General features: G+C 48.7%; 1 protein-coding gene across 3 annotated transcripts in view; it reads right to left on the reverse strand.

The window, feature by feature from the left end:
• The window catches only part of RFX2 (regulatory factor X2), a 92,143-nt gene extending 90,820 nt beyond the window's left edge, over positions 1 to 1,323 (reverse strand). For 2 of the 3 annotated variants that reach the window (XM_039221338.1, XM_039221337.1), the window contains exon 1: positions 1,169 to 1,224. The gene's annotated coding sequence lies outside the window, so the exon portion shown is untranslated. Of the gene's footprint in view, positions 1 to 1,168 lie in introns of all 3 variants that reach the window. The other variant, XM_039221339.1, reaches the window with a different exon arrangement.
• Between the last annotated feature and the right edge of the window lie 12,294 nt (positions 1,324 to 13,617).

Here is a 13,617-nt window from a genome sequence, read left to right on the forward strand (position 1 = left end):
GCGTGTGCGCGCGCGCGTGTGCAAGTGCGCGGCCGGGAGGGGGTGTTCAGGGCTGGGGTTTCAGTTCACAAACACACACCCGCACTCGCACAATCGCAAGAGAAAATGTCACTGAGCCGTCGGCTCTTTAAACAAAATAATAAACTAATACATTAAAAAAAAAAAAACTTGGTGAAACTCATCTCGCTTGGAGGTCAGTCCAAATTGGGGGGGGGCGGCTGCGGGCGTGCGAAGGGGCTTCCTGAGGGGCGTGGAAGCACCGGCGGACCCAGGACACCCCCCCCCACACACACCCCACACTCAGGAATCGCGGTTCCAAGGGAGAGAGGGGAGGAGCGTCCGGGGAGCCTTCACTGCGACGATTTTTGGTAAAGAGGTGAGAAACGGGTCCCCGGGAAGTCCGATTCTCGGCGAGTTTGCGGCGGAAAAGTGAGGGGGGGGGTTCTCCCAAGACGAGCGCACCGACTTTTGGCTAAAGGGGGAGAAAAGGATTCCAGGGGGGCTCTCAAAATCGCTGACGACAAGCCGGTCCCCGGATACCCCAAATCCGGGAAATTGGGGCAAAGGTGAAAACGAATCTTCCAGCCCCCCATTCAGGAGTCTGCGGTTAGGAGAGAAGGGGGCCCCAATTTCAGACATTCGGGGAGCAAAAGAGAAGAGGGGTCCCCAGGAGCCCCCAAGTCAGAGAGTTTAAGGTACGGGTGGGAGATGGTTTCAAGAAGTTGAGAGAAAGCGAGAAAGGGGTGCCGGGGCGCCCTCAACTTAAAGATTCGGGGCATAAAATGAACAGGAGGTTCCCAGAAGCCCCAATTCAGGGAATAAAAGTTTGAGGGGCCCCGGGCGCACCCAATTCGTCGCCTTCGAGAGCAAGAGTTGAGAGTGGGGTCTCGGGCGCGCGCGACTCAGGAAGTTTTCTAATAGAGGCGATGGGCTCCCACTTGCCCCCGAGTTTGGCTAAAAGAAGGGGGGTTCCCGGGCGCCCCCAAACTCGGCCGCGCCGGAGGGACTGGGCTGAGGAGGCGGGTCCCGCGGGCGCGCCGTCCCGGACGTTTGGGGGTGAGCGGCGGGGGCTGCGCCGCCCGCCTGCCGCTCCCCCACCCCAAGCCGGACCCCCGCCGCCCCCCGCACTCCCCGGCCCGGCCGGGCCCCGGACGGTCGAATCGGTCACCTGGAGTTCGGGCTGGGAGTTCGGGCAGCGGCTCCCGCGGCGGCAGCAGCGGCTGCTGCGTGTTGGTCCCCGTTGGTAAGTAACAGTCTCCACGGCTACAGTCTCTATGGCGGCGGCGGTGGCGGCGGCAGCCGCTCCTCCTCCCGCTCCCGCCGCCCGCCAGCCTCGCGCGCCCGCCCGCCCGCCCGCCTGCCCGCCCGCCGCGACGGGGCGGGGCGTTGTTACCAGCAACGGTTACCAGGCTCCACGCCCCACCCCTCAACGGCCCGCCCATGCCCGCCTCCAACGGGCGCGAGAGGGGCGGGGTGTAAGGCCCTACAGTATCCCATTGGCTTCACGCAGTGCCTGTCAAAGGGGGCGTTCCCTGGCGAGGATGAGGGCGAGGCTTGACCAATGGCCGCGGGGGGGGGCGGGGCTTGGCTGGAGGGACGCTCCGCTCGGAGGGTTGGCGAGCGGGAAGCGCGCGCGGCCCCGGTGGGTGGCGCTGCTCCGGGGAGGCTAAGTTTCGGTGACTCTAATGGGGCCTTCGTTTATTCCACAAATGATTACCGTACATGCAAACACAGTCTGAGTCTGGGATCAGCACACTCCGACCTGCGGCCCAAATCCCGCCCGCTGCCTGTTTTACATGGACCACAAGCTGAGAGTTTTAGAATATTTTTTAAGTGGTTTAAAACAATCAAAAGAAGAATTTTGTGACATCTATACGAAACTCTTGTATTACCGAATCCAGTATTTCAGTGTCTTTAAGGGTTGACGCATTGTGGTCGTTGGGCCGAATTATGTCTGCCTGTGTCTGTAAATAAAGTTTTATTGGAACACAGCCAGGCCCATCCTTTAAAAAACTGTGGAAGGCTGTTTTCACGCTACATGAACAAGAGCTGAGTAGTGAAGAGTTTATTCGTTGCACAAAGATGGAATGGCATAAGCAGAGCCTAGAATATTTACTACCCAGCCATTCACAAAATGTTTGCCAACCTTCTTCCAGCTCACCGCCCATCCCTAGATGGTAGTTCAACTACACGTTGCAGAAACAACCCAGGCTCTTTGAGAGCTTTTAGTTTAATGGGGGGACACTGACAATAAACTGAATAAATAAATAAACATATATAGTTATTCAGGGGAAGGGGCCGGAACACTAAGAGAGAAAACTTGTTCTGGGAAGAAACAAGGAAGGCAACTTAAAGGAAGATTGACCTCAGCCCTATTCCTTCCTTCCTTCCTTCCTCCCTCCCTCCCTCCATCCATTCACCCCACAAATTACCATATTAGTGTGCACTGATCAATTTGTTCTTAGGTGCCAGAAACTGATCTAAGCATTTTTTTTTTTTTTAATGCTAACTCCGTTGAATCTCACATTCATATCCTAAGAGCTGGGGTATGCATTTATCCCCATATTACAGATTAGGGAACTGAGGTCTAGAAAGTAGGAGTGAATTTGCCCAGTGCCAAACAGCTTGTAAGGGCTTCAAATCCCAGCAGTCTGGAGCCAAAGCCCATGCATTGACCACTAGATGGGAGGTTTTCCAATATTTTTGAATCACAGCAGGAAATACATCCGACTCAAAGGCCCAGTCCACACAAACACATAATGACTAAAACAAAATTTTCGGGGTGCCTGGGTGGCTCAGTCGGTTAAGTCTCCAGCTTCGGCTCAGGTCATGATCTCATAGTTCATGGGTTCGAGACCCGCGTCAGGCTCTGTGCTGACTGCCAGCTCAGAGCCTGGAGCCTATTTCAGATTCTGTATCTCCCTCTCTCTCTGACCCTCCCCTGCTCACGCTGTCTCTGTCTCTCTGTCTCTCTCTCAGAAATAAATAAAACATTTTTAAAAAATAATAAAATTTTCAAAGCATGATACATGAGGCAATGCTTGATCTTTTTTATTGTATTCATTTTAACAAAAATACTGATGGTGACCTGATGAATTGATTTTGCCAGTTTCTAATGGGTTGTTCTTGCAGATATCTATATGACCGGGTCTTAAGCCTAGGAATCCGTTCCTTTCCTTCAATTATTAATTTATTTAAAATATGTCGTCTGCCTACTATTTGTCAGACACCATTCCGGGTGTTGGGAACACAATTCCCAGGCTTGCAGGAAAAGGGATATGACAGTAACGTGGGGGGTGAGTGGTAGGGCTTATTCTGGAGAGAGCAGCTAGGGATGGCCTCTCAAGGGTGACCAACCATCTTGGATGGTTTGAGATTATGGGGTTTCCAGGGGGCGCCTGGGTGGCTCAATCGGTTGAGCATCTGACTTCAGCTCAGGTCATGATCTCACGGTCCTTGAGTTTGAGCCCCGCATCGGGCTCTGTGCCGACAGCTCAGAGCCTGGAGCCTGCTTCCGATTCTGTCTCCCTCTATCTCTGTCCCTCCCCTCCTCGCACTCCATGTCTCTCTCTGTCAAAAATAAACTTAAAAAATTTTAAAAGTGATTACGGGGTTTCCCAGGATGTGAGACTTTTGGTGCTAAATCAGGGAAGCTCCAGGACCAAGCAGGAAGAGCTGGCCACCCTAGACCTCTCTAAGAGGGTGACATTTGGGCCAATGTTGGAATAATGAGGAAGAAGGGAAGAAAATATCAAGAATTCAAAATCCCTGGTATGGAAACTCGTTTTAAATAAACAACAGGTCACTGGGAATGGCTGGAGCGGAAGGAATGGGGAGGGCATAAGTGTCCAGGGTGGTGAGTCAGGGGATCAAGGGAGTCATTTCACTTAAGGTCAAGTCTGACAGGCCTTATGAAGGGGTTCTCATCAGATTGGGAAGCCACTGGAGGGTTTTAAGCAGGTGGGAGATGTAACCAGATTTGTGATTTTATACTTTTTAAAATTTTTAATTTTTTTTTTTTTTTGAGAGAAAGAGAAAGAGACAGAAAGAGACACACACAGAGAGAGATGCAGAATCCAAAGCAGACTATGCATAATCAGTGCAAAGCCTGACATGGGACTCGAACCCACAGACTGAGATCATGACCTGAGCCAAAGTCGGATGCTTAACCAACTGAGCCACCCCAGCACCCCAGTGATTTGTGATTGTAAAAGCTCACCACATGGGGACCAGATCGAAGGAGACAAGAAAGACAGAGCAAGAGGCCTCGAGAGACTGTCACAGTTTTCCTGAGCTGACAAGTATGGTGGCTTGGATTAGAGACCTGGTAGTGGAGGTGGAGATGAACAGGTGGCTCAGAGGTACATTTTAGAGAAATTCTGATGGACTGGATGTGGGCAGCTGAGCGATAAAGTTTTAGGCCATCATGGGAGGTGCCTTGGAGCCACACTGTACAGCTCATTCTGCTATAACTTTTGTTTTGAAAATGCCCCAACGTGATGCCGTATTTATAGTATTATTTACATATAAATAATACTTAACCACTTAACACATGTAAAACACGGCTATCTCAAAGAAGAAATGAGTAGAAAATGGGAAATACTTTGGAATTAGAAAATGAGAAATTAGAGTAATTAGAAAATACTTTGAGATGAATGAAAATGACATACAACATACCAAAATTTGTGGATTCAGCTGAAGTAGAGGAATTGTCATAACCATAATCATCTATGTTAAAAAAAGAGAAAAAGACTTCAAATCTTCCACCTTAAGATGGCAAGTAAAAGTAAACTAAACCCAAAGCTACAAGAAGGAAGGAAATAATAAAGATTAGAGTGGAAATAAATGCAGTAGAGATTAGACATTCAGAGAATTACAAAGGTCACAAGTTAGTCCCTTTAAACTTGTCAGCAAAGCTGACAAATCTTTAACTAGACAGATCAGGATAAAAAAAAAAGAGAGAGATAACTCAAATTACTCAAATCAGGACTCAGAGGGGACATTACAACAAACTTTTCATAAATAGGAAAGATGCTAAGCTAATGCTATGAACAACTGCATGCCGACAATTAGATACCCCAGATGAAATGGGCAAATTCCTAGAAAGTGACTCAAGAAGAAACAGAAAATCTGAGTGCACCTGTGACTAGGAGAGAAATTGCATTAGTAAACAAAAAACTTCTCACAAAGAAAAGCCTAGGAACAGATGGTGTCTCTGGTGAATTCTACCAAACATTTAAAGAAAAATTAGGGGTGCCTGCGTGGCTCAATTGGTTGAGGATCTGGCTCTTGGTTTCGGCTCAGGCCATGAACTCAAGGTTCATGAGTTTGAGCCCTGCATTGGTCTCCATGCTGATGGTGCAGAGGCTGCTTGGGATTCTCTCTCCCTCTCTCTCTGCCCTGCCCCTGCTCCAGCGCATGCACTCTCTCTCTTACAATAAATGAATAAACTTTAAAAAAATAAAGATTAATGTCATTCCTCCACAGACTATTTATTAAAGACAGAAGAGTAAGGAATACTCTATGAGGCCATTCTAACATTCTTTGAGGCCAGTACTATCCTATCCTGATACCAAAACCAAGACAAAGACACAAAAAGAGCAAACTAGAGACCATTCTCCCTTTTGAGCATAAGTGCAAAAATTCTCAACCAGATACTAGCAAACCGAATCTAGCACTTATAAAAAGATTTACACACCACGGCTAAGTGGAATGTATCCCAGGAATGCAAAGATGGTTGGTTTGACATTTTTAAAAAAAGTTTAATCATTTTTTTAAACGTTTTTTATTTATTTCTAGGAGACAGAGAGAGAGACAGCGTGAGCAGGGGAGGGTCAGAGAGAGAGGGAGTCACAGACTGAAACAGGCTCCAGGCTCTGAGCCGGCAGTCAGCACAGAGCCCGACGCGGGGCTCGAACCCACGAACCGCGAGATCATGACCTAAGCAAAAGTCGGATGCTTAACCGACTAAGCCACCCAGGCGCCCCAAAAGTTTAATCATTTTGATAGTACAAAGGACAAAAACTATATGACCATCTCAACAGAAAAAAAAAAGCATTTGACAAAATCCAACACTCTTCCATGATTTAAATAACAACACACAACAAACTAGTTATAGAGAACTTTCCCAGCCTGATAAAGGCAGCTACAAAAGCATCACAGGCAAAAATAGTTAAAGTGAGAAACTGAGTGTTTTCCCCCTAAGATCAAGAATAAGGCAGGGACACCTGGGTGTCTCAGTCAGTTAAGCTACCGACTTCAGCTGAGGTCATGATCTCACAGTTCGTGAGTTCAAGCCCCACGTCAGGCTCTGTACTGACAGCTCAGAGCCTGGAACCTGCTTCGGATTCGGTGTCTCCCTCTCTCTCTGCCCCTCCCCGACTCACGCTCTGTCTCTCAAAAATGAATAAGTGTTAAAAAATTTTAAAAAAAGAATAAGGCAAGGATGTCTGTTCTTGCCACTCCCATTTAGCATGTACTAGATCTTCTAGCCAGAGTAATTAGGCATAAAAAATAAATATAAAAAAGCACCCAGATTAAAAAGGAAGCAGGAAAACTATGTTTGCAGATGACATGATCTTGTGTGTAGAAAATCCTTAGGAACCCATTAAAAAGCTATTAGAACTAATAATAAAGGAGTTCAGCAAGGTTGTAGAATACAAGATCAACATACAAAACTCAATTGTTTTTCTATCCATTAGCAACAAACAGTCTGAAATGAAACTTCTTTTTTTTATGTTTATTATATTTGAGAGAGAGAGAGAGAGAGAGCAAGTGGGAGAGGGGCAGAGAGAGAGGGGGACAGAGGATCCAAAGTGGGTTCCATGCTGACAGCAGCCAGCCCGACGTGGGGCTCAAATTCACAAGCCTCCAGTTTATCACCCAAGCCAAAGTCAGACACTCAACCAACTGAGCCACCCAGACACTCCTGAAAACGAAATTTTAAAAAAATTCCATTTACAAGAACACCAAAAAGAATAAAAGACACTGGAATGAGGGGCACCTGGGTGGCTCAGTTGGTTAGGCATCTGACTTCGGCTCAGATCATGATCTCACGGTTCGTGGGTTTGAGCCCCACGTCAGGCTCTGTGCTGACAGCTAGCTCAGAGCCTGGAGCCTGCTTCGAATTCTGTGTCTCCCACTCTCTCTGCCCCTTCCCCCTCAAAAATAAATATTTAAAAACAACAACAACAAAAAAAGAATCTTCCTGCTGAAAACAGCCTTGAAATGTCTTCAGACATGAAATCCTCCCGTGAACTTGAGGTCCCTGCACACATCCCGGGTCCTCTCTTTCCTGGCATCACTCCAGCCCTGGCTGCTCCCTTAAATTGGGACCTTTACAGCACTGGGCCGGTGCGGGTGGTGGGGAGGCCTGCCCCCAGGTGGTAAGACCCCCAGGGTCAGGGCCCCGGGGCAGAACTAGAAGAGCCAGGCATGCAGAGGGCAGGCAGTGCACGTGAGTGCCATTGTGGGCGCCCTCTCTGGCGTGGGTAAGTCCCCTGGTCTGTGTCCCTGCAGAGCTGGTGCAGTCATGAATGGGGGAGCAGAAGGTATGGGCATCTGATGGGTAGAAGGTGGGAATGCCATTCCACATCTGGCACATCCAGGACGCTCCCACTTCAGAGAATAATCCAGCACCAATGTCAAGTGCTGAGGCTAAGGAACCCTGCTCTAGAATCAAGCCTGGAGCGTAGCTGTTCCTCACTAAGTCACTGTTGAATGAATGGTGGTAGAACACCACATGTGCAGGGGCAAACTTGCCCACATCTTACTTTTTAAAAACTTTTTAGAATTTGAGATAAAATATACATGAAATTTACTAGTTTAACCATTTGTTGCAAACAAGCCAGTGGCATTAAGTGCATTCACACTGTCATGCAGCCGCTGCCACCATCTGTCTCCAGAACTTTCCATCTTTCCAGACTGAAACTCTGTCCCCATGAAACACTGACTCCCCTCCCCCCACCCCTGGGTCCCACCATCTGCTCTCTGTCTCTGCAGTCGGGACGCCTCTAGGGACCCCCTGTGAGTGGGGTCACGCAGGGCGTGTCCTTCTGTGTCTGGCTTCTGTCACCGAGTATAATGTCCTCAGGGTCCATCTGGGATGTAGCAGGTGTCAGGATGTCCTAGGGCCGAATGGTATCCATGTACGGACGGACCACGTTGCGTTCATCCTTCGTCCATTGATGAACACACAGGCTGCCCCACTTCTTCGCTACTGTGAACAAAGCTGCTGAGAAAGTGGGTGTCGGAAACATCTCTTACAGACCCTGCTTTCCATTCTTTTGTTGCTCAAATCTCTTAAGGTGGGAGGGGCAGACAGGGCGAAGCAGCTCTGCCGCCAGCGGAACGTCAGAGAAGAGAATGCAATTCTGTGCTGAAATGAAGGGTTGCAAGCCTGTGACTACCGTCCAGTAAAGACAGACAGGACTCGCTCCAAGATCCACCCGCAGCTCTCCACTGCAGTCCCACGGTCCCCTGCTCAAGAGGCGGTTACCGATGGCGTCAGGGCAGGGGACACGTGTGAGTTCCCTTCTGGACATCTCAGCTCGGGACTTACCTTCTGTTCCTCACTCTTTGTTTCCCAGGATCCCTACGCAGGTCCAAGCGATCCCTTACCGGAGAAGCGCCAGGTGCCTGCTGACGCTGGGCGCAAGGGGGCAGCTGGGAGGAGAAAGGTGAGCATCCCCTCCTCAGTGGACCGAAGAGAGGCTAACATTTCCCTCCGGGCCTTCTGCCTACAGTCGGTTCCCGAGAGAAAGTTTTGCCTGCTTAGAGAAGCCACTCGAACCACACGCTGCTCTCTCGAGGACCACGTAGGGCACAGTTTAGAGGGAATAGGCCCGACCCAGGGTCTGCAATACGGGAAGCCACAGCACCAGAAAAGCTGGTAGCGGTGGAGGGAATGGGGTGTAAGGGAGACAGCATCTTGCTTGCTTCGTCCCCTTAACTAAAGGCTTCAGGGCCAATGACATCAAGGAGGAATCATTCACAGGGTGTGGCCAACGCATCCTGGGTTCCCTGGGACTTTCCCACCATTTAAACTGAAAACCCCTAGTTCCTCAAAAAGTGAAACAGAGTTCTCATATGACCCAGCAATCTTACTAGGTAAATGCCCAAAGGGATCGGAAACATTCGTCCACACCAAAACTGGTCCAGGCATGTCCGTGGCAGCATGACCCCCAGGAACCGAAACATGGTAAGGCCCCAGCCGGCCGTCAATGGATGAATGGATGAACAAAATGGGGTGTAGTTACACAGAGGACTAGTATGCAGCCAGAAAAAGTGAAGGATGACACGCGGCACATAGATGAACACGCGGCACTCAACGCTCAGTGAGAGGAACCAGACACAAGAGGCCACACAATGCGGGATTCCATGCCTGCGACATGTCCACAGCCAGGCGACAGGAGGTGGACCAGCGGCTGTCGGGGACTCGGGGAGGGGGAATCGAGGGCCTGTTTAACAGGTTCAGGGGCTGGGGGTTTCCTTTTGGGGTAGTGAAAAATGTTCTGGAATTAAGCGATGGGGATACGCACACAACACTTCAAATATGCTGAAACCACCAAATTACACACACCTTAATATGATGACATTTATGTTATATGAATTATATCTGGGTAATAATTTTTTAAGTGTTTTTAAAAATTTTTTAATGTTTATTTATTATTGAGACAGGTAGAGACAGAGCATGAGCAAGGGAGGGGCAGAGAGAGAGGGAAACACAGAATCTGAAGCAGGCTCCAGGCTCTGAGCTGTCAGCACAGAGCCTGATGCGGGGCTCGAACTCACGGATCACAAGGTCATGACCTGAGCTGAAGCTGGACGCTTAACCGACTGAGCCATGCTGGCGCCCCTAAATGTTTTCTGTTTTGTTTTTTTTCTTTTAACCCTGAAAGGTCCAGGTCCCAGGGCACACGCCAGCTGCTGTCACTCAGGCATTTGGCTGCAAACAGACTGATACTGACAGTGAACCCCCGCTCTCCTTTGCTGAGCCTGGGTCTTAGTGACCTTGGAGAAAGTTCACAGAGCCAATAAACCCCAGGGCCGGGATGTGAGCAACCTGGCACAAGTACCCAGGTACCCCACCTCGACCCAGAACATCTCTCTGTTCTTCTGCAGCGTGCTCGCTTATGGAAAGAACATTCCAGAAGAGAGTGAACCCAACCAGAGAACACACACAATAGGAGAAAGGCCGAGCTCTTCATAGATCTTTCCGTACGGTTGAGAGCTGTCTGCAGGTCTGTGTGTCTTAATTGAGCTCAAACATTACTACACCAATCAGATATTTTTTTTTGGCGGGGGGGGGGGGAGGTTTAAAAAAAAAAAAAACCCTGAAAGCAGAATAAAATGAAAAGATAGCTTTGGCTAAAAGATAAAGTAAAAATTAATTTGAAAAAAGTTTAGCCATATGTTTACAAGAAAAAAATTAACCAATAAAACCACAGGACCACTAAAAATGAATTTTGAGTCCAAGAATGGCATGAAATACATCCCTCTGGGAGCTTTCCAAATGTCCTTGAAAGGATTTCCCCTCAGTGGTTGTTAAAAGTTTTCTTTTTCCTCCCAGATGGGCTTCTTCCTAATTGACTGTTTTTATTTAACTAATGATTGTTAATTAACCAGCACTATTAGAACTTTAAAGACCATTTGTGCATGGGTGGGGGGAGGTTTCAGGAGCCACTTTTCTTTGGCACAGACGTGAGCATCTGATCTTTTCAAGGGTGGCACAAAAAGGCAATTTCCATAATGATGCGGCTTCTGAATGGTGGATTTTGTGTGGAAAGCACCTGTGTGCCACCAAGATCTTTCTTTTTCTCATGGCTTCCTGGCCACTGGCCGCCCCATTTCTCCGCGATACTGAATCATTTCCATAGCAAACTGCTGTGACCCCGGACAGCCTTCGAAAGGGCTGACTGAATACACGTCAAACACATTTTTTTTCCCCCCTTAAATCCCATTTTTTCAGCCCATTATCTTAACCACTTCTAGGCAACCAGGAAGGAGGGGAACAGAATGGCTGTGCCAACGTTCCAGATTGCCTGAGAATGACAGGGAAAAGGAGAGGAGCGGGGAAAAGAGAGGCATGGAGAACGTTCTAGGGGCGCCTGGGGGGCTCAGTCAGTTAAGCGTCCGACTTCAGCTCAGGTCATGATCTCGTGATCCGTGGGTTCGAGCCCCATGTCGGGTTCTGTGCTGACAGCTCGGAGACCCGAGGGTGTTTCGGATTCTGTGTCTCCCTGTCTCTCTGCCCCTCCCTGGCTTGTACGTTGTCTCTCCCTCTCAAAAATAAGTAAACATTAAAAAAAAAAAAAAAGAGGGGCGCCTGAGTGGCTTAGTTGGTTAAGCGTCCGACTTTCGCTTAGGTCATGATCTCGCGGTTCGTGGGTTCGAGCCCTGCGTCGGGCTCTGTGCTGACTGCCAGCTCAGAGCCTGGAGCCTGTTTCAGTCTGTGACTCCCTCTCTCTCTGACCCTCCCCTGCTCACGCTGTCTCTCTCTCTCTCTCCTAGAAATAAATAAAACATTAAAAAAAAAAGGAAAGAAAAGGGGCAAGAGAATTAATTTAATGACAAAAGGTGTCAAATATTCTTATTTTATTTTGTTGATTTATTTTTAATGTTTATTTATTATTTTTGAGAGAAAGAGAGAGAACCAAGTGCGAGTGAGGAAAGGGCAGAGAAAGAGAGGCAGAATCCAAAGCAGCTCCAGGCTCCAAGCTGTCAGCACAGAGCCCGACGCGGGGCTAGAACCCAGAACCGTGAGATCATGACCTGAGCTGAAGTCAGACGCTTAACTGACTGAGCCACCCAGGTGCCCCCAAAATTCTTCTTAAAAAATTTATCTATTTATTTTGAGAGAGAGAGAGAGCGAGCACATGCTGGGGAGGGCCAGAGAGAGAGACGGAGACAGAGAGTCCCAAGCAGTCTCCGTGCTGCCAGTGCAGAGCCGGACCAGGGCTCGAACTCACAAACCATGAGATCATGACCTGAGTCAAAATCAAGAGTCAGTTAAGAGATGCTTAACTGACTGAGATGCACCCAGGGGTCCCCTAACAGTCACTTTTCATGTGAAGGGAAGTCTGCCCCCCGGGGGTGAGGCTGAGAATCACTGAGCTCTTCCCCCCTCCCGCACCCCCGGCCACCAGGAGTTTAACAGGCCCATCCCAGGGACTTTGAACATAGACGCGGGGCACTGAACACAGACAGAACCAAGCTCCCTAAGTGGCTGCCGTTAGGGCGGATTCTGGATTCATCCTATGTGTTCGGTTTATGTAGCAGGAGAAAGAAGCGGCTGTGTCGAATCGTATCCAGGTGTGTTTACCTTACCTTGTCGTGAGGAGGGGCCACGAAGATATTAATACATGTAAAGATACAGACAAAAATAGGCAACTCGTGAAAAATTCCAAATTGTAAAAGGAGTCCCTTAGTTGTTCCTTAGGCCAGTGCTTCGCGATCTTTTTAGCCACAAGGCACAGGTAAGAAACCATAATATTTGGGGGCGCCTGGGTGGCTCAGTCGGTTAAGCGTCCGACTTTGATTCTCACTTCTAGCACCAGCCCGCTCTTGCTTATCCTTGACTTCCTAGTGAGGGAATTACGTAGAATGTACTCTCTTGTGTCCGACTTTGTGTAAAATTATATCTGTGAGATTCACCCCATTAATGAGTCATCACTTATTCACCCTAAAAAATACTGGTGAGTCTTACTGCATTATATGAATACACCAGGATTTAGCTATCTATTCTCCTGTTGATGGACATTTGGTTGGGTCCCAATTTCCTCCAAACTCTTTATTTATTTATTTATTTTGAGAGAGAGAGCAAGAGAGCAGGGGAGGGGCAGAAAGAGAGGAGAGAAAGAGAATCCCAGGCAGGTCCCACACTCTGTTGGCACAGAGCCCGATGTAGGGCTCCAACTTATAAACCGTGAGATCATGACCTGAACCAAATCAAGAGCTACACACCCATCCAACTGAGTCCCCCAGGCGCCCTGTCCTCCAATTCTTGATAGGCACAACTGTCAAGAAACTTTGTATGCAAAAACAGTTGATACGAAATGACAAATGGGGCACCTGGGTGGCTCAGCCACTTAAGCGGCCAACTCATGGTTCAGGTCATGATCCCAGGGTTGTGGGATCGAGCCCCACATCAGGCTCCATGCTGAACGTGGAGCCTGCTTGGGATTCTCTCTCCTCCTCCCTCTCTCTCTGCTCCCCCCTCCCCTGCTGTCTCTCAAAATAAATAAATAAACATTAAAAAAAAGAAATGAAAAACAGCTTTTTAAGTCATGCCACAGGTAAAATTATAGGTGACAGGTGATAGGAATTATTTTACAAGCCATTCACAAATTATGAAAAGTGACATTATGTGGGGACTAGGGCCTTTGCCGGGAGCTATCTCTAGGGAGCCTCCTCTGGCCCCTTGTGTGTCTTTCCTATAAGAACACTGGTCATTGAGGGGCGCATAGGGGGCTCAGTTAAGCGTTCGACGTCGGCTCAGGTCATGATCTCACAGTTCATGGGTTCGAGCCCCGCGTCGGGTTCTGTGCTGACAGCTCGGAGCCTGAAGCCTGCTTCGGATTGTATCACCCTCTCTCTCTGACCCTCCCCTGCTCACGC

The sequence above is a fragment of the Hyaena hyaena genome, unplaced genomic scaffold (assembly GCF_003009895.1).
Source record: "Hyaena hyaena isolate Hyena2069 unplaced genomic scaffold, ASM300989v1 scaffold_988, whole genome shotgun sequence".
Classification (NCBI taxonomy): domain Eukaryota; kingdom Metazoa; phylum Chordata; class Mammalia; order Carnivora; family Hyaenidae; genus Hyaena; species Hyaena hyaena.